This window comes from Falco punctatus, assembly GCF_963210335.1.
Source record: "Falco punctatus genome assembly, chromosome: 18".
Classification (NCBI taxonomy): domain Eukaryota; kingdom Metazoa; phylum Chordata; class Aves; order Falconiformes; family Falconidae; genus Falco; species Falco punctatus.
In genome coordinates this window covers 6,611,607-6,639,598 of record NC_137598.1, presented here as the reverse complement: position 1 = coordinate 6,639,598, position 27,992 = coordinate 6,611,607, and the positions used below count along the sequence as shown (strand labels likewise).

At 52.0% G+C, this 27,992-nt stretch overlaps 4 long non-coding RNA genes across 69 annotated transcripts in view; 3 read left to right on the top strand and 1 right to left on the bottom strand.

The window, feature by feature from the left end:
* The window catches only part of LOC308055213, a 528,334-nt gene that overhangs the window by 484,999 nt on the left and 15,343 nt on the right, over positions 1-27,992 (bottom strand). The gene's annotated exons all lie outside the window — the stretch shown is intronic.
* LOC308055215 overlaps positions 1-27,992 on the top strand; it is a 118,754-nt gene that overhangs the window by 78,890 nt on the left and 11,872 nt on the right. The window lies entirely within an intron of this gene.
* On the top strand, positions 2-27,936 carry LOC308055227. Its single transcript, XR_013924485.1, has 3 exons — positions 2-69; positions 105-370; positions 27,857-27,936. It is a non-coding gene; the product is annotated as an uncharacterized lncRNA (long non-coding RNA).
* On the top strand, positions 377-1,319 carry LOC308055221. The gene is made up of 2 exons (XR_013924478.1): positions 377-934; positions 1,202-1,319. It is a non-coding gene; the product is annotated as an uncharacterized lncRNA (long non-coding RNA).

The window sequence follows — 27,992 nt, the reverse complement described above, 5'->3', positions numbered from 1 at the left end:
GGAGCGGGCTGGAAACTAGGACCATGCGTGGCAATCAGTTAGCTGAGGGGAATGTGCTCGAGCTTGTAGGTCACGAACCCAGGGAGGACAAGGAGTGTGAATAGACACAACAACTAACACGATGAGGCATGTTTGCAGAGCACAGGGGAGTGGGAGACGGATGGCGCCAAGGAAAGATAACACCTTGTTGTTAATTGCTGGTAGTCAACCACCAATCAGGGATTGCCTAGTATGCAAGGCTTAGCTTCAAGAACCAATTAGTTTAAAACGTGCAGCTTCTGAGAGTCTATAAAACCTCGTGCTTCTGTACAATAAATTGACATTTGCTTGCATCAAGCTGCGTCCCGTCTCTTCATTCGCCGCAAGCTGGGTGGTGTTGGCACCTGCACTGTAGATGACACACCAGTTATGACTGTGTGCCTCCACCATGCCTGGTGCTGGCTGCTTCTCTGCCCATGCAGACCCTCACTGGTGTGCAGACCCTGGAGCTTGCTGGTCCCTGCAGCTGTCTGGTGGTGCCTGTCTCCTGACCCACCTTGGCTGAGGGGGTGCTCCTCTCCAGTCTTGTGGGGATGGGTCCCTTGAGGGGTGAAAATTTATCCTCAGATCCTCCCTGTCCAGGACAGGCGCCAGTGTGCCCAAACACCCTGTGCTGTCCGGACCTTGTTAGTCCTGACAGTGTCTTCTGGGGAGAGATTTGCCTTGGAGATGAAGCAGTGCGGGAGCTCCCTCTGACTTGTCATCACCCCACCTGTTTTTGCAGTGCCAGCATGCACCAAGGACAGCCAGGCTGCAAATGGGTGCAGGTACTACCCAGCTGCCCTGAGCCCTGAGCCCAGCTATGGAGCTGGCACGGCACCCAGGAGCCAGGAGGAGTTCGGTGTGGTGAAAGAGCTGCTCAGGAACTCCTTGGACAAGGCTTATGGCAAAGAAGGTAATCCCTTCTCACCTGGGTTGGCAGCTCCCCTGCCTTGAGCCCTGGATGTGGGCAGAGCCCTCTGTGCTCTGCCAGGGCCTGAGCTCCCCCCAGCACCGTCGGGGGGGGGTGGGGTCTTGGAGCTAGGCAGATGCACCCAGTTGAGGGGCTGCTGGGGGTGCTGGAGTGAGGGGCTCCAGCCTCTGGTCCAGGGTGGGGGCCGTGTGCAGGCAGGTGCAGCAGAGCACAGCGTGGTGCTCCCTGCTGACTGCACTGCTCCTGCAGTCTTGACCTGGAAGGGTGAGATCTCGGCTGTCAGCCAGGATGCCATCCAGGACACAGTGCTGGCCCAGAGTGAGACTGTCATCGATGAGTGGGACAAGCAGTTTGACAGAGGGAAGGTGAGTCCTGGCTGTGTCTTGGGTGGGAGCAGGTGGGAGGCAGTAGGGGACTCTGTGCTCTCACCTCAAAAGCCTTTCTGCCTCTGCCCAGGTAAAGAAGATTAGGGAAGTAAGGTGGGAGCAGAGGAGACAATTAAATCCCTTTCAGCAGTGGGAGAACAAGCACAGCTGCACATCGGGGGTGGCTTCTGTCAAGATGTCACCTTGGTGAGTGAAGCCAGTGTGGCAGGGAGCGGGGTCAGCTGCTGGTAGGGTGCTAATGCTGTTCGTCTCCTCCCAGGTTATGATCTGCATCCACCAACTAGAGCCCAGAGCAGTCCTGGGTCAGGGGCTTGTGGAGAAAACTGTCCTGGGAGCTGCTGGTGGACCTTGCTGCAGGAGGGGAGGATCGGGGGCGCTGGTCCTGCATTATACCCAGGGCCTCAGCCCTGGGGATCATGCTGTAGCTGGGGCCCCCTGTCTTCCCATCTTCCTTGTCTTCCTGTCTTCCTTGCCTTCTCCTCCATTCCTTCCCTCTCTGGGAGCTGCTGTCCCTGCAGCCCCCAGGGTCCCTGTGGGCTGGGGCTGCTTCCCTCCAGCTGAGGAGGAGCCTGTTCAGCTGTGACCTGCCTTGTCCAGGCTCCTCCACCAGCTCCTCTGTGCCAGCAGCCTCTTCTCCCAGCCAGCCTGGAGTTAGACTCGTGCCTGCAATTACCCCTGCTGCTCCGGGTTAACGTGCCCCCGCTGGCCCCTGTGCAGGGGGACGCCAGCCCACGCTGAAGAGCTGGGAGCACCGGGGCTGGGGTTCGTCTCCCGGCCGTGGCCCGGCACGGCTCCAGCCCCTCCTGCCCTTCCTCCTCCTCCTCCCTGCCCAGCCACCCCCTTTCCCCTCCCCCTCGCGCTCGCGCTGGCTGCGGGACGGGTACTGCGGCCGGGACCGCAGACAATAAATTCGTGGTGTTTATGGCTCGGCTCGGCTCGGCTCGGGGGCGGGGCACCGGGGGGGCTGGCCCCGGCAGCTCCCACGTCACGTGACGCTGCCCGTGGCGGCGTCGGCGGCCTCGTCAGGCAGGCGGGTCCGGAGAGGCGGCGGCGGGATGGAGGAGGAGGGCGGCTACAGTCAGTGCGGGGCTGGGGTTGCGCCGCTGGGAACCCCCCCCGCCCCACCTGGGCCGGGCCGTGGCGGGGCACGCCGCTCCGGTGCACGGGGCCGCGGGGAGGTGGGGGGGTTCCCCAGTGGAGCAGGGGCGGCTCTGCTGGGCGGGCGGCGTGTTCGGGCCGGGACGCTTCCAGGTGTGAGGCCGGGGCCGGGCGGGCAGGGGCGGTGGGAACTGCGCCCGCAGGTGACGGAGCGGCCGCTCGCCCACGCGTGGCCGCGGCCTTCACGGCATCGGCCGGGCGGGGCCGAGGCGGCGGTGGAGGAAGCGCCGGGAGGAAACCGGCGCCCGCGGGGAGCGGGGCGAGCTGCTGGGGCCTGACCCGGTGGCCCCGGCGCGGCCTCATCCTGCCCGGGGCTCTGCCCCAGTGGCTCCGCACCGCCGGCGCCGCGCTGCCACAGCTCACGGGCCGCCCGCGGGGCCGGCGCTGCCGGGCTCTGGGACCGGCTGCCTGCACGCCTTCCCCGCGCCACTCTCACTTTGTATTCAGCTGCTGTCTCTGAGCACTGTCTGAGTTGAGGCTCCGCAGATCTGTAGGGCAGGCTTGTGCCGGTGGCACCCGTCGAGTGGCTCGCCAGGACTCTGGCTCCAGAGCGCATCTGCCTGGCACAGAAGCGCCCGGTGTGTGCCCAGGGTCCGCTGCCAGGGTGGGCCAAGCAGGGCACCACAGCTCAGGGGCTGCAGGTCCCCTTTCTCGTGCACATGCAGCTTGCTTTCCTGCTTTCTTCCATCCACCGTGTCTGCAGAGTATTCCCGTGCTGAGGAACAGGACTGGGCAGGAAGGTGCTGCCTCTGCCTCAGCCCTCTGAGGCAGGTTCCTGTGGGTCAGCAGGTGGGTTTTCCTTGAGCTTTGCCGAGCAGGTGGCTGAAGCCTGTCTGGCTGAGATCTGAAACCAAGGTTTGGATACTGCAAGCTTTACTGGCAACTATTCTTCCTGGGTGCTGAGGTCACTCAGGCACTGCTGGTGCCAATGAAGCCACTGTTGCTAGCAATGCTGGTTCATGGGCCAGCTTCCTGCCTGCCACAGTTGTGCAGTGCAGCTGATTAGGTGGCTGCCGTTACACCCCAGAAGTGACTTCGCACAGCAGTTTACTGTGCAAGATAAGGTGCAAGTGCCTGGCCCCGCTGGTGTGCGGCCCAGCATGGGTGTTGTTGGATGCAGCCCATTAGCAGGAGAGTACTGCAGGGAGTGATTCTGCGAGCAGCCTCTCGCTGCTTCCTAGAATTGCCTGCAAGGATGTCCTGGGTTGTCTGTCAGCATCAGAAATTGCCTGATCACCATGCTGCGGGGGCCACAGGGCAGCTGCAGGATGCGCAGCACAGCCATCTCCAAATCCCTGCTGCTGTCCCTGTTGCAGGGTCATTGCAATCTGCAGCTGTTCTGAAGCCCTTGAGCTCTGTTGGTTTTGCAGAGGACAGTCTGATGAGGCCTTGGTGTGGTGGGAGCCTGATGGGGAGGCTGTTGCTGGTGGGATTGTGCTGACGCCAGTGTCTGCCTCACAATACGTGGCCCCTCTCCAGCCATCTGCATCAGCAGAGAGCAAATCCCAGGGTGAGCAGCTGGTGGCACAGATGTGGGCTCCCCCCACTCCTGCCGGGGTGCGGCCCCACGCTTCCGCCCCCTTCCCCCCATCTCCTTGTGGGGACTGAACCCATACCTGGATTGGAGCTGACCAAGCACGGTGGTGCAGGAGCAAAGGCCTCTGAATGGCAGGGCAGTGGTGTTGCACTGGGGAACCAGCCCAGCTGCTCTTGACATGCAGCACCGGTGAGCAGCTGTGGGGAGCACAATCCCATCCCAGCACTACCTCCTGTGCTGGGCCCTGTGTTGGCTCAGACCTGGCCCCTGGGTGAGGGGGACTGGGCAGCACTGGTAATCCTGCTGCACCCAAGGGATTACTGCTCACTCTGTCTTGGGGGATTAAGGGATTTCGCTAAGCTGGGTTGATGCAGTCTCCTGCAAAGCAGCTTGTGCCGGGGGGGGGCTCGCTGTCTGGGGCACGATGGCCAGTGCCACGGGGCGGGGTGGTCCATGTGAGTTGTGGGAGATCCCCAAAGGAGGGTATGCTGTCAGGTCCCCTGGCAGGCTGGGGGTCACCGCCCGGGGGGAATCCCTGCCCTCTCCTTGCTGCCAGCCTGCACAGCCCTGTTCTGCCAGCAGGCCCTGGCAGGCCCCTGGGCACGGAATCAGCTGTTTTGGAGGCAGCTTGGGACTGCGGTGTGCACCAAGGGGACCAGGGCCGGAAGGCATGCTGCCAGGGGAGCTGCTGGTGATGCACCAGCCCTTTCTCTGGTGTGGTATGGGGTGAGCTGGGGCAAGTCACTGGGCCCATCTTGGGGGGCAGCTCTTCCACAGAGCAGGAGGCTCCCAGGTTAAAGACACAGGGACAGTGTGGTGATAGCAGTGGGCCTGGAGAGCAGAGCCAGGGGCCCGGGACGGCAGGGCTCAGGCAGTGCAGCACTGAGCAGAGGCAATTAGCCCATTCCTCTGCTGAGATGTTTGGGAGCAGAGAATGATCAGTCATATTGCTGACACTCAGCAGTTACGCATCAGGGACGCAGCAGGGCCTGCGTCTCCTGGAGTGGCTGTTTCAGCCCGTCTGTGTGCTGGGCAGTAGGGCTGGGGTCGGACATTTCTGCTCTGGGCCTGAGGCTGGAGGGAGGCTGCTCTCTGGGGCCCTGCTTTCTGGCAGGCAAAAGATCAGGGCTCAGAGCCATGGTTAAGGTGACCCCAGGGTGTTTGTGAACACTCTGCCTGACCTGAGCAGGGTGTGAAGATCAAGCTGCACGTCCAGGTCGCTTAACATGGGACGTGCTGCCTGGCCCTGCTTCGGGGTGGCTGGAGCACCCATGGGTGCCCTTGCCACGTGGGGGTTGGTTCAGGCCTGGGCAGGTGCTTGCCACATCACGTGCCCAGATCAGCCTCCCTGGCTCCTCTCGCCTGCTCTTTTGCTTCCTGGCAATGCAGCAATCACCACTTCAGCCTCTGGCAAAGGGGAAGTAGCATCAAAACCAGAAGGTCGGTCACATCAGCAGAGAGTGCCTGGCTGCCCTCGTGAGCCTGAGAGCTGCCCTTCTGCATCTTTCCTCCTGTCTCCAGTTATACGGCTTGTGGGCGCCAAGGTCCCCTTCTGCCTTGCACCCTCCTGCCTGCCAGGGCGGCTTCCTCCCAGGGCGCCCTTCCCTGCTGCCTGCCTCATCAGGGCTCTTGCCTGCCTGGCTTGGGTTTCTCCTAGCTCAGCACGTCCCCGTGCTTGCCGGCGCAGGTGAGCAGAGCTTGCTGGCTCCTAGCAACCAAGATTTGGCAGCCAAGTTGTCCGTGGGGTGCTGCCTCGTGCCCCAGCAGGCTCTAGGGTTTGTTACTCATGGCCGTGCCCTACACTCGGGGATTGCTCCTGCTTTAAGGGAAAGAGCTGTCAGTCCGGTTTGGATTCACTCAGCACCTGTGGGGCTGGGGAACACAGGTGCTGCAGGGCAAGAGGGCTGTGCCTTCCCCCCAGCTCCACAGCTGGGTCCGAGGCTGGGATCCTGGGGCAGGACTTCCCCAGTTCCCAGACCCCAGGACCGCAGCAGAGCGGGAGGCATCTCCATTGCCACCAGGGCATGCCTGGAGCCCAGCCATCTGACCGGCATTGCCGGAGGACTGGCAGGAGGCGCAGCAGGCTTGCCCGTGCACAGCACGCGGGGCAGGCTGAGCCTGTCGGGGCTGTGCTGGGACTGGTGCCCGGGCCCTGCACCCCACAAGTGGGAGCCGTGGCAGCACCCCCTGCTCCCCAGGCCTCGCCAGAGCCGCCTTGTCTCTTGGTGCACCTTCCTTTATGCAGTGCTGGTTGCTACGCGACCGTCGGCTCCCGATGCTTAATGCTCTAATACGGAGAGATAAAACAGCTCTAAAAATACCCCGCTGCTGGCCCTCTGCGGGGGCAAGGGGGCTGCTGGGGGCAGGCAGCCCGGGGCGGGGGGGCTGCTGGGGAGTTCCCAAACTCCTTGTCCTCTAAGTGGCTTTGAGCCGCCGGCCAGAGCGGAGCATCGGGAGCGGAGCGGGCTGGTGTGCAGGCAGGGAGCGGCGGGGATTGGCTGGGGCTGCTGCGTGGGCTCCCGCAGCTGGAGCTCCCCTGCCAGAGCCGCCTTCCCTGGCTCCAGCCGGAGTGGGGGGTCCTCCGGCTCCCCTGCCTGCACCCTGCCCGCAGGCCCCGACATGGGGGAGCCTGCTGCTCAGCCACACGGCACCTACCAGGCCTCTGCCTGCTCCTGCCTGCCCTGCTGGAGCTGCTGGTGTCCTGCACGGGACCTCCGCAGCATGGGGACGGTCAGCGAGCTCTGTGCCTCCAGCTTCCAGGCCTTCCTTTGCCCCTCAGTGGCTGCCAAGGCAGGTAGGTGCTTCATGCCCTTCCCTCTGCTCACTGCAGGGTCCCCATTGCCCTGGCAGTCACGGCAGTGCCTGTGGCTCCAGCTCCATATGGTTCTTGCTGGCAGTGGCACAGAGAGTCCTCGCTGTCTCGCCACCTCTGTCCCCCGCACACTACCAGCCTACCCAGGCTCAGGCCTCTGCAAGCACTGAGCCCCAGCAGGACAGCTGAGCACTGGGCTACCTTGCGTGGCATTGCCCTGCACCGGTGCCCGGTGCCATGCTGGGGTGGGGGGTGCTTGGGAACTGGTGGCAGCAGCGGCTGGGAGGTTGCACGCAGCCTGGTCCTTACCTTGCCCCTTGTCTTCCTGCCCTGGGCGATGCGTGAGCACTTGGCCACCCTCGCTGCTGTAAGGGCAGCTCAGGGCAGCACTGTCAAATGGAGATCTGTGTGGGAAAGCCCAGTGCCTGCTGCACTGGCGATGCTGTTGAGGGTTGGCCGCCTGTGTGAAATGCTGCTGTCTGTGAGTTCCTGCCTGAGCATGGGACTAGGTGTGGCTGTGTGGTGGGGCATGGGGCTGTGAGACCTTCTGTGGCCAGCCCTGTGCCGTGGGCATTGTTCCTCCTGAGGCCCAGCACAGTGAGCGGAGTGGAGAGCAAGCAAGGTCCCTGCCAGGCTGTGCTCCCAACACCAGCACAGTGCTCAATGTGTGTGCATGTGGCTGAGCCAGTGCTCGCCCAGCTGCACTGTGAGTCAGGGGTCTGTGCATGGGGAGCGTGGCAGCCTGGAGCTGCCAGGAAGCGAGGCAGCAGCTGTGGATGAGGGTTCCCTGCCAGGCTCTGTGAACAGGGAGCAGGGCTGACAGGCAGGGCTGCACAGAAACAGGACGAGGCCCCTGGCTGGCTCTGGATGCAGGGTCCGGCTACCTGGGAGGGTCTTTGCTGGAAGTGTCTGTCCCCAAACTCTTCTCCTGACGCACCTCAGCTGTCGGTAGGGAAGGATGGGGCTAACGCAACCCAGGATGCACACACAACACGGTGAAAACAGGATGTGGCGCGCTGAGACGGGCAGGAAGCTTCTTAGGGCCCCATGGGCCCCCGAGCCATGGGGCATAGTGGGAGCAGGCAGTGGCACCCCACAGCAGAGCCCAGCAGCAGCCGCTGGCAGCACCCTGAGCTCATCCCCATGGTCTACCTAAACTCTGCCCTTTGCTCCTCGAGCGCAGCCGGGTGCAGGTGCAGCGTGGGCTGGTGGGAGGACTGGCTACTGCTGCAGCACAGCTGTGGGCCAAAGACAATGTGAGACTTCCGAAGCTCTCCCTCCCTTTGCTCCATTGACGGTGTTCTGGGTGCTGCTTCTCCATCTCGTGCTGCTGAGCAAGATTTAGCTGAGTCAAGGTGGCCGAGGCTCATGCAGCCTCTCCAGGCAGCTGACAGCGGGACAGGGATGTGCTGGGGTTTTGCTCCTGCTGCAGGCATGGCCTTGCAAGCCCCAGACTGTGCCACACAGTGGTCCTGTACTGAGCAGTGGGGTCTGTACAGGCACCCAGAGCAAAGGGCCAAGGTAGTGGGGAGCAACTTCCCATGAGGACCAGCATCACCCCTGGTCCCAGTTGTGGTCCCATCCGCCAGTGTGAGCTGCTGTGGAGTCTGCAGAGGGCAGCTGGCACTGGTGGTCCTCACAGCCCTCCCAGTCCTGCCTGGAGCTCAGTCCTTACAGCCTGAGCACGACCTGGACCTGCAGTGGGGGATTCTGGCAGATCTCCAGGGGAGCTGCGGGGCAGGGCCGGGGCTCTGCTGGGAGGGGGTGACCCCAGCTGGTGAAGGGGAAGGGACCCCAATGTTGCAGTGAGCTCAAGATGTGCTGGGTCAAGTGTCCTGGCAGCCTCCAAGGAAGGAATGACAGAGCCAGCCCCCAGTACCTGCCTGGCTGGGACCCCAACACATCATGTCCCCTGACCCAGGGGCCGAGAAGGGGGAGCAGTGTGCTGGCTGCCCTGTTTCCCCTCCTGGCTGGGAGCAGAGGAGTTAAGGTGCTGGCAGCCCTGGGCTGGTGGTGGCAGGAGCAGGGTGTTGAGGCTCCTGCCGAGGCCAGGATGACGCCCAAGCAGCCTTGGAGCTCATTGGCCTGGCATGGCCCTGGCACAGCCCGGGAAGCACCCGGGTGGGCAGGTGTCTGCGCCCTGAAACAGCAGCACCTCTCTGGAGCGATGGGCAGCAGGGGCATGGCTGACAGGGCCTGCCAGGATGGTGCTCAGGGCAGAGGGCAACGGTGAGCTCAGCCCGGGAGTTCAAGGAGGCTAGTGGGGCCAAGATGAGGGGGAGGCAGGGGGGCAGCTCCACGCTGCCCCACTCCTGTGTCACCCACTGTGCTAGCTTGTCTTAGGGCAGTGGGGTGGGAAGCAGAGGGCGCGAGCATGGCTTCCGTGTATCACAGGGTGCTTTGCTTTGGGTATGGTGGGAGAGGGGGAAGTGCTGCTGCTCCCAGTTGCCACAGACCCCAGGGAGCCTGGGACGGATGGACAAATCCTGTCGGTGCCCCTTGCTGCCCTCCTGCTGCTGCTGCTTCCCGGCCCCCTGCACCGGGACCCCATGCTCACAGGGAGCATACGCCAGCACTGGGATCAGCATGCGGTGGGTCGCTGTGCCCCAGCTCCTGCGCCAGGCTGAAGCCAGAGCAGCCAAGCGCCTGCCTCAGCCTCCCCATCCCCGCAGCACCACTCTGCTGCCGTGAGTCTCGCCAGCCTCTTGGGATCTGCTCAGGCTCTGCTCGGCACGGCGAGGCGGGTGCTGTGTGGAGTGCCAGGGAAGGGTTAACGCCCTCTTCCTTTCCCAGAAAAGCTCTTGCGTCTGGGGTTTCTCTTCCTCTGGCTGCTGCTGACATGGCTGGGCCGGTGTCACGAGTGCTTGCCCTTCCCCGCAGCAGCGCAGGCTAGGAGGGACCTTCCCAGGCTCCGGTACAGACCCGCTGGCCGCCTCTGCCCTGCAGAATCTCATCCTCTGCTACACCTGCCCTGGGGCCTGCCGAGACCCCTGCCCGCTCGCAGCTGGGCAGTGGGAGGCAGCGCTGCTCCTGCCTGGGCTCCCTTTGCTCTGGTTCCACCCGAGGCCGGCTTGCCTCAGGGCATGTCCAACCTTGGCACCGAATTTCACCTTCCCTGCGGCCGCAGTGTTGGGAGGGTCCTGCAGCACATGCTGCTGCTTGAGGATTTGGAGGTTTTGTGTCTGGCAATGGGCTTGCGATGCAGCTTGGCCCTCCTGCAGCAAGCCCGGGCTTGCAGTGTGTCCTGGGTGCCGGGCAGGAGGGGCCGGGCACCTGCGGGGACGGCACTGGGGTGTGCATATGGTGCTTGGATGTATTGATAAGGCAAGGCCTCTGGTATTTCAAGTTTACATAACTTTTAGCCCTGTTGCCGTGAGCGGGGTTGTCTGGTTCGTACTTGCTGGTGTCAGAGACTGAAAAGATTGGGAAGTGTTGCTGTCGTGTCTGAAGGTATGGTGTCGCAAGGCAAGGTTGCTCCAACCTTGGCAGTGGGGGAACTTTGTGAAGGAGGAAACTTGTCAGAAAGCCTGAGCGGAACCAGGGAAGTGCTGAGTCCAGAGATTTGGTTCATGTGATCACCATTGCCCCAGGGGCACGTGCAGCTCCCACTGAGGAGGCAGCAGCAGCTCTGGGAGGAACCGTGCATGGTTGAGGACAGTGCTAGTCTGAAGGCATGCTTTGTCCCTGGGTGCTGGTATGGGGCAGGCAGCCATGCTGGGGACACTCTGGGTGAGTCTGGGCTGGTGGCAGTGGTGGCTTGGAGTCCATGGTCATGGTGGCACGCAGGGCCTTGGCAGAAGGGAGCGGGAACGTTTGGGGAAGGAGAGGGCAGTGGCAGTGCCTGTCCCCAGCACCACGGGGTGTGTGGGTAGGAGGCAGCCTGAGGGCCGAGCCAGAAGCTGCTGCTGCCACCTCCCTTGGGGAGAGTGCTCTGGAGGGACAGTGCTTTGGTGTTCTCATGGGTGACCTTGGAGTTGTGTGCAAGGGAGCTGGTGGGACCCACTGGCAGAGGTGTGAGGCGCAGGCAGTAGGCAAGGGCTGGCAGCGCTGCTGGAGTGAATGTGGGTAACCCTGGGGACAGGAGGGAACAGGAATGGGATGCCATGTCACTGCAGAGTGGGAGGTCATGCACTGGGGAGCACTGGGCATGTTGCAGGAGCTGTGGGACTCGGGAGCAAGGAGGGGCATGCGGTGGCCCCAGGCTTGATCCTTGGGAGGGTGTGCCTGGCTCCCGCAGCGTGACAGGGAGGTGTAGATGTCATGGCACACAGGCGAGGTTTATCAAGAGGATGTGCCAGCTATGGGCGCTGGCTTGGAAAAATGGATTGAGCGCAGAGGGGGCTGTAAGGACAGCCAGGAGCTGTTTTTTGTTTGGGACTGACCCGGTGCAACAGAGCAACCCTCCAGATCTATGTGGAACTCATGCCATGGGGCACAGCAGAGCTACCCTGCCACAGGAGGGACTGGGACAGACAACAGCACCAGTCCAGCCAGGGTAGAGTGGAGTTAAACAGGACTTGGCAGGGCCAGGGCCAGCAGGAGGATCGCTGGAGCTGGTCCAGGGGCCATGCTGGTCCTCTCTGCCCGAACTACCCAGCCGCCTCGGGCTGAATCAGCTGGAACTGGCGGTGCCCAGTTACTCCACTGCCCAGTTACCCCACTGCAGCCACTGCTTGGCGGGGCGATGCCCTGGCTCTCGCATTCCTCGCATGCCATCGGTGGCACTTAGCTGCTGCGTGGGGCCAGGGATGCTGATCGCCAGCCCTGCTCCCCCGGGCACCCAGCAGCTCCATATCCCAGCTCCTGACAGGCCCCAGGCTGCTGGCCGGGAGCAGAGACTGTGCCTGGAGCCTGGCAGGGACAATTCCCATGGCGACGCATGCTGACCTGACCATGTCTCTGCTCAGTGCCCAGTGACCTGACCCCAGAGGAGTGCCAGGAGCTGGAGAACATCCGACGCCGCAAGCAGGAGCTGCTGGCCGACATACAGGTGTGATGCTGAGGGCCACTGCCCGCACGTGCAATCCCCCTGTCCTGAACGCAGCTGTCCCCTGGGAGGGAGGGGACAATCTCCCTGCCTGTGTCACTAGGCAGGGTCCCTGCAGCCCTATCCAGGGTCCCTTGCCCCGCTGTAGGAAAGGTGAGGCAGGGAGGAGAGGCTGCCCTGGCTGGGGATGTCTGTAACAGCCATGAGATTGGGGTGCAGCACCGCAGACCTGCAGAGCCTGTGCAGGAGCAAGCCCAGGCAGGGCTGTGGGTCGGGTTTGTGCTCCCGTCCCCTTTCCTTGCCAGCCCCTGGCTCCTCGCATCCCATGGGGGCTCTCATGGACCTTTTGGGGCAGAATATAGAGCTACTGGAACTGCAGGGCAGGGTGGGCTGGGCCGGCGGGGTGAACGCCAGCGGCTGCTGCAGGGAGCCCATGACCTGCTTGCCCAGTGGTGCTGCCTCTGCAGGGCCCCAGGGCTGGGGAGAAGGTCCCAGTGGGGCATGTGGGCCTGGGCTGGCAGCTGACCTGCCCTGCAGCCATGGCTTCTCCTTGTGCCCTGTGTGCTTGTGCCATTCCCTGTGGACTGGGGCACCGGCGTCTCCATACCAGCCCCTCCCTGGCACAGGCAGGGACTGTGTTTCAGGGCCAGGCCACTGCCCTGGCAAGTGACTGCGAGGTCAGTGCTCATCTGGGACGCTTGTCAGTCATGTCCCTGATTAAGGCAGCAAAGGCTAATTATTGCCATATGCTGGGCATGATCTAAAGGGATCAGGGGGAAATTTTGTTAAACTCTGAATCTCTTCCTTCCTGTACACTCAGAGCATGGCGAAGGTGCAGGGGGATTAGCAGCCAGGTGCAGCCAGCCCCTCTGCAAGTGCCCCCCCCCCCCCGAGCTGGCTCAGTCCCAGGGCAGCCCGCGGGTGGGAAGGGGGGAGGGAAGGAGTGGCTTTTTACCCATGACTTTTTTGTGAGACAAGTCTCACAGGTAAAAAAAGTCTCATGGTTAAAAGGCTCATGGGTGAAAAGTCTCAGAGGTAAAAATAGTCTCACGGGGAAAAATTCTCTTGGGTAAAAAGCCTCAAGGGTAAAAATTCTCATGGGTAAAAAAAGTCTCCCGGGTAAAAAGTCTGACGGGTAAAAGAAATCTCACAGCTACCAAGTCTCACGGGAAAAAATGCCTTACGAGTAAAAACATCTGACGGGTAAAAGAAGTCTCAAGGGTAAAAATCTCTCATGGGTAAAATATCTCAAGGGAAAAAAAAGTCTCATGGGTAAAAAGTCTCACAGGTAAAAAACGTCTCACGGGCACAAAAAGTCTCAAGGGTGAAAAGTCTGATAGGTAAAAAAAGTCTCACAGGTAAAAAAGTCTCACGGGTAAAAAAAGTCTCACACGTAAAAGAAGTCCGACAGGTAGAAAAGCCTCACAGGTAAAAAAAGTCTCATGGGTAAAAAAGTTTATCAGGTAAATAGTATCACGGGTAAAAAAACTCTCCCGGGTAGAAAAATTCTCATGGCTAAAAAGTCTCACAGGTAAAAAAAGTCTGACGGGTAAAAAGTCTCACGGGAAAAAAAGCCTGGCGAGTAAAAAAATCTGATGGATAAAAAAGGTCTTATGGGTAATAAGTCTCACGGCTAAAATGTCTCACGGGTAAAAAGTCTCACGGGTAAAAATTTTCCTGGTAAAAATGTCTGACGTGTAAAAAAATGTCTGACAGGTAAAAAAAGTCTCACAGGTAAAAAAGGTCTCACGAGTGAAAAAAGTCTCACGGGTAAAAGAAGTCTTGGGTAAAAAGTCTCACAGGTAAAAAAAGTCTCACGGGTAAAAAAACATCTGACGCGTAAAAAAACAAAGTCTCAGAGGTTAAAAGTCCCATAGGTAAAAAATGTCTCACGGGAAAAAAAGCCTGATGAGTCAAAAAAGTCTGATGGGTAAAGAAATCTCATGGGTAAAAACTCTAACGGGTAAAATAGTCTCACAGGTAAAAAATGTCTCACGGGTAAAATAAATCTCACGTTTAAAAATTCTCGCGTGTAAAAAAAGTCTCATGGTTAGAGAAGTCTTACTGGTAAAAAAACTCTCAGAGGTGGAAAAATTCTCATGGGTAAAAAGCCACACAGGAAAAAACGTCTCTCGGGTAAAAAAAGTCTCACGGTAAGAAAAGTCTCAGGGGCCACAAAAGTTCACGGGACAGTAGTATCACAAGTAAAAAAAGTCTCATGGGTAAAAAAAGTCTCAAGAGTAAAAAGTCTCATGGGGAAAAATGTCTCATGGGTAAAAAGTCTCACGGGTAAAAAAAGTCTCTAGGGGTAGATAAATTATCACGCGTAAGAAGTCTCAGGTAAAAAAAGTCTCACAGGTAAAAAAAGTCTCAGAGGTAAGTAGTGTCACGGGTAAAATGTCTGACGGGTAAAACAAATCTCACGGGTAAAAGGTCTCGCAAGTAAAAAAAGTCTCATGGTTAAAATTCTCATGGGTGAAAAGTCTCACAGGTAAAAATAGTCTCACGGGTAAAAAGCCTCAAGGGTAAAAATCCTCATGGGTAAAAAAAGTCTCACGGGTAAAAAGTCTGACGGGTAAAAGAAATCTCACAGCTACCAAGTCTCACGGGAAAAAATGCCTTACGAGTAAAAACATCTGATGAGTAAAAAAAGTCTCAAGGGTAAAAACTCTCATGAGTAAAATATCTCACGGGAAAAAAAAGTCTCACGGGTAAAAGAAGTCTCAGGGGAAAAAGTCTCACAGGTAAAAAAAGACTTTTTTTACGCATCAGACTTTTCACCCTTGAGACCTTTTTTACCCGTGAGACGTTTTTTACCTGTGAGACTTTTTCCCCATGACTTCTTTTACACATGAGACTTTTTTTACCTGTGAGACTTTTTACCCGTCAGACTTTTTTTACCTGTGAGACTTTTCTACCTATCAGACTCTTTTCACCTGTGAGACTTTTTACCCATGACCTTTTTTACCCGTGAGAATTTTTTTACCTGTGTGACTTTTTACACATGAGAATTTTTCCACCTCTGAGAGTTTTTTTACCCATAAGACGTTTCTAGCCATGAGACTTTTTTTACCTGTGAGAACTTTTAAACAAGAGATTTAGTTTACCCATGAGACTTTTTAAGCATGAGACATTTTTCCCCATGAGACTTTTTACTCATCAGACTTTTTTTACTTGTGATACTACTGTCCCGTGAACTTTTGTGACCCCTGAGACTTTTCTTACCGTGAGACTTTTTTTACCCGAGAGACTTTTTTTACCTGTGTGACTTTTTACCCATGAGAATTTTTCCACCTCTGAGAGTTTTTTTACCAGTAAGACTTCTCTAACCATGAGACTTTTTTTACACGCGAGAATTTTTAGATGTGAGATTTATTTTACTCGTGAGACATTTTTTACCTGTGAGACTTTTTTACCTGTTAGAGTTTTTACCCATGAGATTTCTTTACCCATCAGACTTTTTTGACTCATCAGGCTTTTTTTTCCCGTGAGACATTTTTACCGTTACAGGTTTTTACCCATAAGGCTTTTTTTACCCATCAAACTTTTTTACCCATGAGACTTTTTTTACCTGTGAGACATTTTACCTGTGAAACTTATTACCCGTGAGACTTTTTTTACTCGTCAGACTTTTTTTCCCGTGAGACGTTTTTTCCCGTGAGAATTTTTACCCGTGAGACTTTGTACCTGTGAGACTTATTTACCCATCAGACTTCTGCCCATGAGATTTTTTTTACCCGTGAGAATATTTACACTTGAGGCTTTTTACACATCAGAATTTTGAACCATCAGACTTTTTTACCCATGAGACTTTTCTTAACCGTGAGATTTTTTTTATCATGGGAATTTCTACTTGTGAGAATTTTTACCCGTAAGACTTTTTTTACCCATGAGACTATTTACCTGTGACACTTTTTTTACCCATGAGACTTTTTTTACCGCAACCTGAGCTTTTTAACACAAAAATTTCAACAAGAACATCTTTCTAGTTTAGGTCTCAAGTTTTTTTCCTATCCTTTTCTGGAGCCATAATCAAAGATCAGGTGATGTTAATCCCGCACTCTCTCTAGTGTTAGTACCATAGGATCCCGAGGGGGTACTAATCCACAGTCCTTTTGCCACTTTAGGTTTGTCCCGTAGGACGAAGGACATGTCTGCATACGATACTTCGTCCCATTTTCCCTCTCTTCTCAGAAACAACATTAATTGCAGGAGAGTGTTATAATCTAACGTTCCTCCCTCCTGAGGCCATTTCGCATCACTCCCCAATTTATACAAAGGCTACCACTGATTACAATATTTAATCAATTTAATTCTATTTTCGGTACCACCCTGTCCTACGATATCCCTCCAATGTTTTAATATACAACCCAAGAGCGATTTTTCACAGGGCTTACTCCTTCCATTTCCTATTTCACAATTTTAATCACTTTGTTTTTCTCCGGCCACCTTGACATGCGGAATTAGACTCTATAACTCGAAAGTTGTAAAGTAGGTATGTTTATTGCGTGCAGATGCACGGGGGATGGCTCCTCCACAAGAGTGCATACCTGAAGTGAAGAACCATCTCACATTTATACAATAAAAGAAATGAATATTCAATTAATGCCTAAACATATTCGTTACCTAAACCTGCTTACTCTCGCTTCGTATGTTAATTAGCTTATCAGTCCATTGCCTGGAATGTGGTGGTCTTGCAGGTTTGTAGGTGATTCATGTTCTTGTGACCATCTGATCTTCTCCAGCAAGAAAACTTAGCACTCCCTTCCTCTAGATAACATTGAAATGTCTCTCATCCTTTTCTCATTCTTTTTTAAAATAGCCCCTTTGTTAGAGGAAGAAGGTTAGGTGTCTCCTCAAAGCTGTGTGACTATGTGACCAGACACCACACCCATGACCAGGCACCATACCCTCATTCCTTGAGCAGACATATACAATCACAATCGATGTGCATTGTCCCCATTTCACACTATTTCTCCATATCAAGACAATAAAGGAGTTAAAAGAGGAGCCAATGTGTCCCATTCAGTATTCTCTGTGTATCTGCGTGCACCGCTTCCCCTGTTTGGTTTCTGATCTAGACGGGAAGGACAGGAAGGGTGTAAGGACATTGCAACTCTCAAGAGAGAAGATAGGCTTTTGTGCTGGCTTCCCCCAGTTCTGAGCTCTTTGGGGCTTAAATCTCCCCAGAATGGGTGTGATGTTGAGTTTGTCTACTCCAGGGCAAATGGAGAGGAGGAGGGGCGCCTGGAGGGAGGACCACTGGCGCAGGGGACACCCTGAGCATCAGAAGTTGTTGGAACCACTGATGACTAGAGCTGTGAACAGGGGGTACCTCTCAGATTTATCTGCATGGGGTACCCCAGTTGCTGGGACATACAGTAAGCAGAGATTGTGCCGTGTGGTCGGAGGGTGACTTGGTTTGCAAAGGGGGAGCTCAGGCCAACCCCCTGCAAGGCAGGTAGAACTGCAGATCCTCCCTGTGCTTCGTGTTCACCTTACCTATGACAACCTGCCGCAGAAAAGCTGAGCACAGCCCTTTGCTGACGCCCAGCAGCTTGTGCTCCCTCTGAAATTTTTTTGGTTGATTGTCATTTCATGGAGAGCTCTATTGTCCCCCAGCCAGGGATACTGCAGCAATAGCAAACCAGGGCTTCTAGTTACTCCCCTGAATGCCTGCCTTCCTGCCCCCTCTGCATCTCCACAGCTCTCACAGAGGAGAGGTTGCCAGTGGTGCCTTCTTCAGGCAGGGCACATCTGCAGCTTCCATTGAATACCCTCCTTTCCTCTGAAAGCCCTGCCTCTTTCTGGCGCATGGGGTTTGCTCATTTCCATGGGCGCTTTTGCAGGTGGTGGTGACATGGGAAGGAAAGGGACATACAGTGCTGGAGGTAAAGAGCCGCTCGGCTTCTGTTTACACCGTGTTTGTACAGCTGAGGTGGATACAAATCAGGGGCGGCTTTGCTGGAGAACTTTGCCAGGGATATAACTGACTGCCTGTTTGGGAGTCCCAGAGCAGCACGTTCGGTAACAGGAGATCGCTGCGCTGCCTGCCCTTGCCGTTGCTCTTGTGCATGCGGCAGTAAATACCTCCTCTGCACAAAACCGAGTCCGGGTAGAGTCCATGGAGACAGTTTTGGTAAGAATCCCAGATGCTGCAGAAAAGCAGTCTGAGGGCTCAGCTGAGCTGTACTGCTTCAGAAGGGAGATTAGCCATAGATACGTACGTGCTTTCTTTCTCAAAGAGGGGAAAGATGGTGTGGGATAGTCCTTTGCTCAGTGGTCCTGTGGGCATGTGTACTGGAGAGGAGCCATCACAAGCCACCTCTTCCTGAGCAAGCCACCACTGTGGGAGGCACTGAGATGCTCAGCAGAGGCAGTTTAGGAGCGACAGGCGTGGCTGGTGATCTGTCCCGCTGCTTGGAGGTAATCCCCTCCATACAACCCTGAGATGCAACGTAGCCAGCTAGAAGGAATCCCAGAAGAGATGGACAAAAAGATGAACACTTGCAGGTATTGCTCCCCAGCAACATGTGAAAAAATTCATCAGCAGTACATATCCTGGCATGTATCCGTTCATATGGAAGGTGAATATTTATGGTTTTTAGTGTAAGTCAAAAGTTGTTGGACAGTCTGTTTTGCTTTGGAACAAAACCATAAAATTAAATTGCGCAAAGCAACCCGTGTTTCAAATCCGTGGACAAGGTGAAATGCCATGTGCATGAGAGCGTTTCTCATCAGCGCGGATCTTTGCTGTCTCTAAAGCAGTGCAGGCTGGGGCTGTGGGTGCTACTGGAGATATGCAGCCCGCCTGCAGTGTAGGAAGGTCATTCTGGTCTCACTGTCAGATGGAGCTGTATGTTGTACAATATTGTACGTGTTGTGCCAAGCTTTCTGCAGGTAAAGAAAGAAGCAGTCATGTATTTGACAACAGCGATCATAGGTGATGCTGTGAAGAGATTCAGGGAAAATCTGTGGCACATGTGATTTTGACTGCAACCAAGCTGTAGTTCTGACTTGTCTTGGTCACTTTAATTAGTAATGTGTCATTAATTTAAAAATAACCAGTGCAGTTAAAGAGCATGGGTGTTGGTCAGAAATGCCTGGTTTCTCATGTGTAAATTCACCAAGTCAGACGCACTGATGCAAGTGCCTGGATGAATCGGTGAAACGGGGCTGGGCTACCCAGGGTTGGCACGGGCAGCGTGTGCAACACGTAGTTGTTTAGGCAATAGCTCTAATTCAGAGTTATGATGGAGGTGCTGAATGTGCTTGGTTTTGAAAGCACACAGTCTTCGTTAGCTTCATCGGAAACTGCAGGATTCTGCTGTGCAAATCAATGAAACTGTGAGATACAATCCACTGTTCAGGAAAGTCAGAACATGTTTTTAAGGAAGTCTCTGTTGGGAGGTAAAACCTCTGCTGAAGCAATAGCAGTGATGGAGCATGTGTAAAAGAGCCTAGGGAGACCTGCAGCCTTCTGGAGCCAGGCAGAATATTTAGGTTTGCATAACGCCGTCCAGCTTTACTCCCAGCACTGCTGTGAAGTGTCGCACCTCATCTGAAACCAGCAGGCAGGGAAATAGGGAAGTGATTCTCCCTTCCAAGCCCTGAGGAGGAATGTGGCCTCTAGAAATGCTGAGGGACTTGGTACTTTATGCAGTAAGATTTGCACATGTATTTTGCCAGAGATACTGAGGCTAGAAAAATGTGGCAAGCAATCATTCTATGTTCAAGATACCCATCATTATAAATTATACATATAAGCACTTTTCAGCTGCAACGCTAGGACTCCTGGAATAAAAAGGCTTTCAACACCAGCTGTTTCCCTTTGAACTGGTGGAAATTAAGTGTCAGGATTACCTGCTCTTCTGCTGTCAGACAAATGGCGTATGAAGTGAGTTGGGAGGAGGTGTGAAGATGCACAAAAACCTAGGTGAGCTGAAGACGACCAGATGTCAAGTTTACAATCTGCATTATCTGTGCTCCTGGGAGCTTGGGAGCCCAAGCCTGTGTGCCACCTCCTCCCGGGTGGGCTTCCTAGTGAGAGGATCCTTAGCCCGAGTGGGGCGGCTGTGGTTTGTCTGTGAACCTGTGGGCAAGGGTCAGGAGGGAGAGGAGAGCCTGATGGGGAAGAGCCCGTTTGTCATGTCAGAAGCAGATGGTCCCTGTGTGAGGCCACGTGACACCAGCCCCCTGGTTCCCGTGAGAGTTGCCCCCCTGAGTGCAAAGTGCCAGGGCCGGGAAGGCTGGGCTGGGGCTGTGTGGGCGTTTGTGTCAGTCCGTGAGTGACCTCTCCCTGCCCCTCGCCTTCCCAGCTCAGCCTGAAATGGGTTTTGCTCGTCTGTTGCGTGCTGTAAAAACTGCTGGGTGCTCAGGGAGCAGGGAAGCAATGGCAGCTGCTCTCATGTAACCCACCCGCTGTCACCCTGGGATGTGCCATGTTATGTCAGCGTCACTCCAGTCTGTGAGCAGCAACTGATATACCGACAGAGAAGGAAGAAGAAACCCAGTGTGTAACTCTTCTGGAGAGCAGCCAATAGCACTTGTGCTCTGTTTGTCTTGTTCCATGTCAGTAATACATCTATATAACTTTTCGTAGTGATTTTTTTTTTTTTTCTTTTCTACAAGATCACTTCTACAGGATCCGTATCGCAATGTCTGGAAGTAAAATTCAGTTTTCCAGCAACATCAGTGGGTCTTCTGCTCAGGCGTCTATTGTCAGGGCAGCAGTTTGACTGAAATACTCTGTCTAGATCCATGTCTAGAGACACATTTGTGCCGTGCAAGGAATAAAGCTGGGGTCTTCAAGATTTCAAGCCTGTGACTTTGTTGTTTGTGATTTTCTGTGCACAACACATAGGGAAACTGAAGTTGCTGGAGGAATACTGTGTGGCGCACAGTGTGTCAGAGATACAGAGGTGTATATCTATGTATGAGAGAGAGAGGTTGTGCATGTTTAAGAAATAGGAATGGCCTATTTGTGACCATATATAGCGATTTTCAGCAAATTTCCCGTATACATTAAGAAGTATAATGCCCTGGAAGAAAGGAATTCACACAGATGCATCTTAAATCTGTATTATGATAATTTTCTCTCTAGGAGTGCACAAATTTGAGGGGATGTTTTATTTTGTGTTAAGATTTTTGTCACAAGTAGGATGATTCAAGATGCACTCTAGGTGTAAATAAGTAGTATTAAGTCATGCTGGTTATAAAAATGTGTGGTTTTTCACTGCACGTGAGAACTCAGGATCTACCTTTCATATATCATCAGCTGAAAAAGAAGACATGAAGGATGCCATTGAATATTGTGGGGTGTGGGTATGTGGGTATGTAAACCCAAATATTTTGGATTACAGTCTGATTCAGTAAGTTGTACTATACACTAAGGTAAAGAAAACTTACCAGTCAGTGAATAATGCTGAAGGGATGTCCTGTAGGTGAAGGCTGTATTACAGTCTGAAGTAAAGTTGGATACAGTCGTCTTATGGTGGGGTAAAATCCTTGTCACTATGTCGGATGCTTGCTGTTACACTGATTTGTTTTCAGCTCGTTTGCTTAAATTTTGAGCGGTGTTTTTCCTCTTGTGCACTGCTGAGAAACAGTGCAGGCAAATGCAGGGGGTTTTGCCTTGCAAAACACACGTTCAAGTGAAGAGGGAGATTTGTCTATAATACGCTGATCTGATTGATTAAACATGCCAGTCTTCCTCTTTGTAAGAAAATGATCAAAGAGAATGCCTTGAAATGTGGTGATCTTTCTGATGCTGCCCCAGCCTTTGCAAAATAAGCTCTTGTTTGGTCATGTGAAGTGTTTTAAAAGGGTTTTCTCAGAGGGTATCCTAGAGGGGAATAAGGCAGGCGTCCTGCTTGTGTTGGGCGTGCGGGGCAGGGCTGCACAGAGGGGTCTGGCGTCCTCTGGAACACCCGAAGGGACAGCATAGCAAATTATTTCCAGCCCACAGCCAGGCATCACGAGAGAGGGACATGCCTAATTCTAGCAGGCAAAGCACAGGACTTAAACCTGTTGCAAGGTGGTAGTAGTTGGCCAGTAAGCTTGGGAAGGGGGAGGGTGAGACAGGTGGTGTCTGGCTGAGGTGCTCCTTCCCTCTTGTGAGCAGAGGGGTCTTTGCCGCGGGAGAACAGGGCCTGGCTGACAAGAGAGGAGCACGAGGAGCATGACGGTCTCAGCCCGCTGGGACACCAGGGCTGCAGGCCCTGTTCAGAAGGCACCACGAGCCGAGGAGGCGTGTGGGGAGGGAGCGTGTGGGCAGGACTGTGACACGGGGCAGAAGCAGTCGGAGCTGTTGAGAAAGAGCGTGGGGACAGGGGCTTGAGGCGGCTGGGTAAGGTTAAGGCATGGTGCGGTTTTCCTGCAAGCTTGGGTTCCTGATTTCTGGGATGAGGGCAGGAGCAGACAGGTTTCCCTAATAAATCCTTTCCTTTGCACCTTGAAATGGAATTTATTACTTCTGAAGCTTGGGTGAAGAAATAATCCTCCCTTAGCCAGTTCTCTGTGTGGTGAACGGTAAAAAGCTTGTCATGTTCATTCCCCTTGGGTTAGCTTAGACGGCTGGGGACTGTAAAATGCCAGACAGTAGAGTGCAATGGAGGGAGGAGGGTGGGTGAGAAAAGTGTTGGCAGTTTTAATGAAAAATGGTATTAAAGCAAAAAAACGTGAAAAATAAACATACTCTGTGACAAATGCCGGCAGTTACAGAAAGCAAGCAGGCTAAAAGGTAAAAGCAACCCTAATGCCTAGGCAAATCTAACCCAAGAAACTGTTGTTTCCAAGTCCTTCTCTTGTTAAGAAGATGGTGTGCAGTGAACCTTTCATTTACTATCCTTGATTTTTATTATAAAAATGGCTTTCAGAATGCCTTATTTCTATTACAGGATGAGTTTGCAACATAAATTGCATAGATTAACTGTAATGTTTTTTCTTGATAATCTTTCTGTCTGTACCTGTTTACTTCAGGATAAATATATTTTAGAAACTACCAACTTGATAGAAAAAACAGCACATGAAAATCACACTGATAAGGCAGAAATTTTACATCAGAAAATGAGGAATTGCACAGTGCTGACAAGCAGTTCTAAGTCCAAAACCTTGGAAAGAAAGAGATGCAAGAATGTGGGTTGAAAATGAGAAGAGGGAATTGAAAACAAGTTTTAAAAGCGTTACAGCAGAACTAAAGCAGCTGCTTGGTGAAATTAATGAAACTGGGAAAACTACTTCCTTTGTGGAAGAAATGTCAGAAGATGGCTTCAGTGCTGAGCTGAAGAGTTCTCATGTTGTTTCGTCTCATGCAACAGAATCAAGTAACAGCTTAGAAAGTAAAGGTGAATTTGGAGACATTAAACTTATGCTAGGTGGGAAAGTACCCAAAATGGAAACTGTAATCCGAGTCTTGGTGTCCTTTCTGATCAAGATAAGTGAAATGCAAACAGGGAAGATACCTGGAGTACAGATGAAGGAGATTGCACAAATAATATCAATGATACAAAGATGCCTCTAGCAAATACAGAGAGAAAAAAAAAAGCCTCCTATGGAAATGGAAGAGAATGAAACTGGAAGTAGTAGAAATGCAGTGGGGGGTTGTGAATACTTCCTGAGATACAGCTTAAAACCCAAGTCTTTTGGATGACGTTTCTAGTATTATTCTTAAAATAAGACCAGTTTCTACACGTGATGAAAATGCACTTTTTGTAACAGAGAGGGAACTTGGAAAAGACTCTGGATTTAGTGATGATTTTCCCAGGGACTGCTTTATTGACAACAAAATAGGAAAAACAGAAATGGAAAGTCTTTTTGCGAATGCTCAGCAATCATGTGCCATGCTGAAAAGGAATCTTGATGAAGAACTAAAACAAGATATGGGAAGATTTAAGGGTAAGGTAGGAATGCTGCAAATAGTATTCCTGGCTTTGGAGAAAGAGAAGGTACAGCTGCCAAAAGAGGTAGTTCACCTGCTGCTCTTTATTATTTAATCTCGCTCCGGATCAATGGTCCTATTCACTTTAGCTATTTGTCATGAAGGGAAGATGCTTCCTACAAATTAGGTTTTCTTCTAATGGAAATAGGTGACTTGTGAATAAAGAGGGCAGTGGAGAGTTGTCTTTTTCCCCATTTTTGGAAAATTGAATGCATTATTGTTCCAGTTTAACAGCAGGTGGCACTCGGTTCCAGTGCAAGTAGTTATCACTTTATTGCCATAAAAAGAAATCCATATAAATATGTCGGTTCTGATTCTGAATCAAAGAATGAAAATAGCTTCTGAACAGGGTCTTGACTAATAATTCATGTGCTGTGATATCTGCGTGGTGTGTCTTCATTGTCTTTCGTGAAAATTCCTCTTTCCTGTGAAACCAGTTGTGTTTGTGGGTTTGGGATCTTTTTTTTCTTTCCTCCCCTTGTTCAGGGAGCAGTAGCCCAGCACAGTTCCACTTGATTTTTTTCTGGTGGTGTTACAACTAACACTGCAGTCCTTCTAACTGTCCATCTGTAATGCTTTCACTTTTTTGTTGTTCATGTTTTAAGATACACTATTGTTTTCTTTCTAAGGGCTGTATTTTTGTTATGTCTTTCATGATGAGTGAATTTGAAGAACTCTCAATGACAAATAATACAATTTGTAGTGTAATTTTGTGAAAATGCTTCTCTGTGGATTAAAAAAAGATATCATTTTATATTATTTAAGGGGTAAACCCTGAATTAATCCATCTTGGATGTGGTGTTTCTGTCTTCTAGAAATACTAAGAAATACATGAAGCTTAACTTTGTTTTTATAGGTTGAGAAGAAAAAAGCAAACAAAGATGTTCAAGAGCACAGGCGTTGGCAAAACAGGAATGTCTGGATAAATTAAATACACCACCAGGCAACATCACTAATTGGCAAATGAAGCAAAAGATTACTCTAAGGAAGAATGTGTGTTTGAAAATGGAGAATAAAAACACGATAGAAGAAAAAGACAAAAAGAGTTTTTCATCTGGGGAGCGCTCAAAATTGATTAAAATGCCAACGAAAGGGTAAGCTAAGGAAATAATCTCTAATTCTTATTTGTAGTGCTATGTAAGTGTCTTAGGTTTTCTAATACTGTAGTAGTTGAAGTAGTTTCCCCAGTGGTGAAAGCCATAGTGAGTAGTCCACTGCTTCTCAAAAAGTGAAGAAAATTTCTTTTTAGAAAACACGAAGCTGACGATGGAGGTTCAATTTTATTGCCTGCTCTTAAAAAAGAAAAGGGAAAAAAAAAAGAAAACAAAACCCACCCAAATTCCTGTGATTTACATGTCAATACTGAGGCAAAATGCATCTTCCAAACCAGAAAGATGCATAAGGAATGTTGAAAATAAAACTTACTGATAAAAATTGCCCTGAGAGCTGGAAGCAAGTTTGGATTTTTGTTGTATTTTGGGTTTTTTGGCAAATCTGATGCATATGAAGATTCTTGTTCTTTTGTGTGACCACACTAACTGATGTGCTTTGTGTTGACAAACACTTCTTTTTTGTTTAGAGTGCTTTGAACATGCTGGCCAAGTCAACAATAAGGTCACGTGCACAAATTCTGATTAATTACATGAGTGTGTGCACAGGCATAGAAGTATTACATGTGTTTAAAAAGGACGAGGAGAGACTTACAGAAAAGCAAAATTACTCTTTCACTGCAGGTATCTCAGGATTTTTTGCCCTGCTCCCCGCTCCAACTTTTCTCTCGCAGCTGTGTACCCTCCTGACTTCTTGCCCACCCTGAACTTACTTGTGTGGGTTGTGGCAAAGTGAGAAAGAGAAGTTGTTGACGCTGTTCAGCCTTAGCTAAAAATCTGGTGTGTTATCAACACTGTTTTGGGCAGAAATCTAACACACAGCGCTGTGTGGGCTGCTGTGAAGAAAATAAACTGCATCCCAGCCAGACGCAGGACACCAGAGAATCCAAAATTACAGTTCTTTGACCTGTAGGAGAAGGATTCTCAGTATTGAAGAGAGCTAAACCCCTGGTATTAAACAGGGAATGCACGTAAGCGTATAGCTACATGTCTGTAGCTGTAAGATTTCTGTCACTTTGTGTGAAGCTGAGAGAATAGTTATTTCAACTATTTGCTTAATATCTTGTGGAAAAAATAGCCTTCCAATAGACATAATGGTAGACAATAACTTTTTCAGTCTCCAACTACATCTAACAAAGTTGTTATACTACATTTTAGTTTAATTCATTTCTGCAATGAAGTTTTCAAAGCAACTGTAGTGTTATTCATAATCAATGTAAGCATTTCAGTACTGAAATACCTTTCTGTTTTCTAGACCTGCAGCAACAACCAGGAGTGAAAAGAACAAGGTACTGTAAAACTGGTTTCTTGATAAACGGTTTCTATCAGCTTTTAATCACTTAGATGGGAACTGTGTTTACATCGTTGTGATAAATAACTTAGTCCCAAAATAGGTTTACAATCAAAGTTTGCAATTTATTAAGCAAATAGAGGCAAGCAAACAGCGCTGGGTGCACTGGGAGTCTCCGCTCCACCAAGACGCGTGCTGTACAAAGTTTATTTTTGGTTTATACTTCCTAAACCAATACATATTCATAGCTATTTCTAAGAAAGGGTCGGTTTATGTAAATGGATCCTTGGAATAGGCGTGTACTTCGTGGCGCATGCTCTTTCTATCTCCGAGGGTCTTCTTAAGCCCTGTCTGGTGGTCGGTGGATGAAGTCAGCAGTCTTCCTCGGCTCACCCTTAGGATGACCCTAGATTTTACGCATGCGCCCTGTAAACTTCTCTTACTTAACACTATGCTGTTAGCACCTCAGCCTGCGTATCAGGGTGTGTAACCAGATGTCCTTTTTAAGATACAGAAATTAGGTATGTAGCCAGATGTTCTTTGCAAGATACAGGAACTATATACATTGATCACTCTGTTTTTCTTAAGCGTGTGGTTATACAAGGTAAGACAGAAGGTTACATTTCATCATGTGGTCCTAGCATTGTTCTATATTGACACGAATCAAATGAACACATTTCACACAGGGAAAGCGGCTGTGAAGAGGGAGAGCAATTTAGTGGGGCAGAAGGTTTTAGCCCAGCCACAGGGTGGGAGTGGGCCAAACCAGGGGAAGTGGTACAGGCTCCCCTGCGCGAGACTGTGGGAAATGAAGGACTCATTACAGTGACGGTCCGGTTTTCAATAACAGAGTTGAAGAATTGCAAAGCAACCGCAGGAAATTACTGAGACAACCCTGAGAAGGTGGCTGGTGTTTTTGAAATAATGATGGTTAAAACACAGGATCCAGAGTGTAAGGAAATGGAGGCAGTACTGCAGATTTTGTTTGATAGTAGTGAGAAGGAGATGATTTGTCAAGCAGCTAGAATACATGTGGAAGCTGAGGTTAAAACAGGAACTGTGGAGCATCATTTCCCCTGTTGGTCCGAACTGGGACCTGCAAATTAACGGACCCAGGCAGCTTTGGACTCGGTATCAGAAAGGGATTATATTTGGCATTCAGAATGCTGTGGCTAAGGCAATAACCATGTCTGAATGGTACAAGGCTAGGCACGATAGCCAAGAGCCCCCTACAGATCTGCAGAACAGAATGAAGGAGGTAGCCTGCAACTCTACAAGTATTGACCCTGAATCTTAAGAGGGATGAGATCAATTGGCCCCTCTATTGGTGGGCCAATCCTGGGATGGTATTAGAAGAAGATTACAAAAGTTAAAAGGAGGTGATTGCTCAAGATAGGGGAAAGCTGTTGGATGTTGCTTGGATTGCATATCATCATAGAGAGTCAAAAGGGAAGAGTAAATTGTTGCTTGTTGGCGGTATCAGAGCAAAATAGTAGGGTGAGGGCAAGGGCCTGAGGATGGGGCAGAGCCCCGAGAGGGGGACTGCGGCCCAGCCCTCGGTTGGGTGATAATGAGTGTGCACAGTGCAAAAGGGATGGGCATTCAGAAGAAGACCATCTGCTTAAGGATTGGAGCCCCTCTGCCCCTTTGCTCCCAGTAAGCGAGGAATGAGGGGGAGCGGAGGAGTCTCTCCCCAGAGGAGCCTCTGGTTAAAGCAGAGCTGGGAAGTGAAGAAGTTGAGCTTTGGGTAGATCCTGGGGCTACTTCCTCTGTTCAGAAGACTTTAGAAGGGAACTAAGCAATAAGAATATAAGCATTGCTG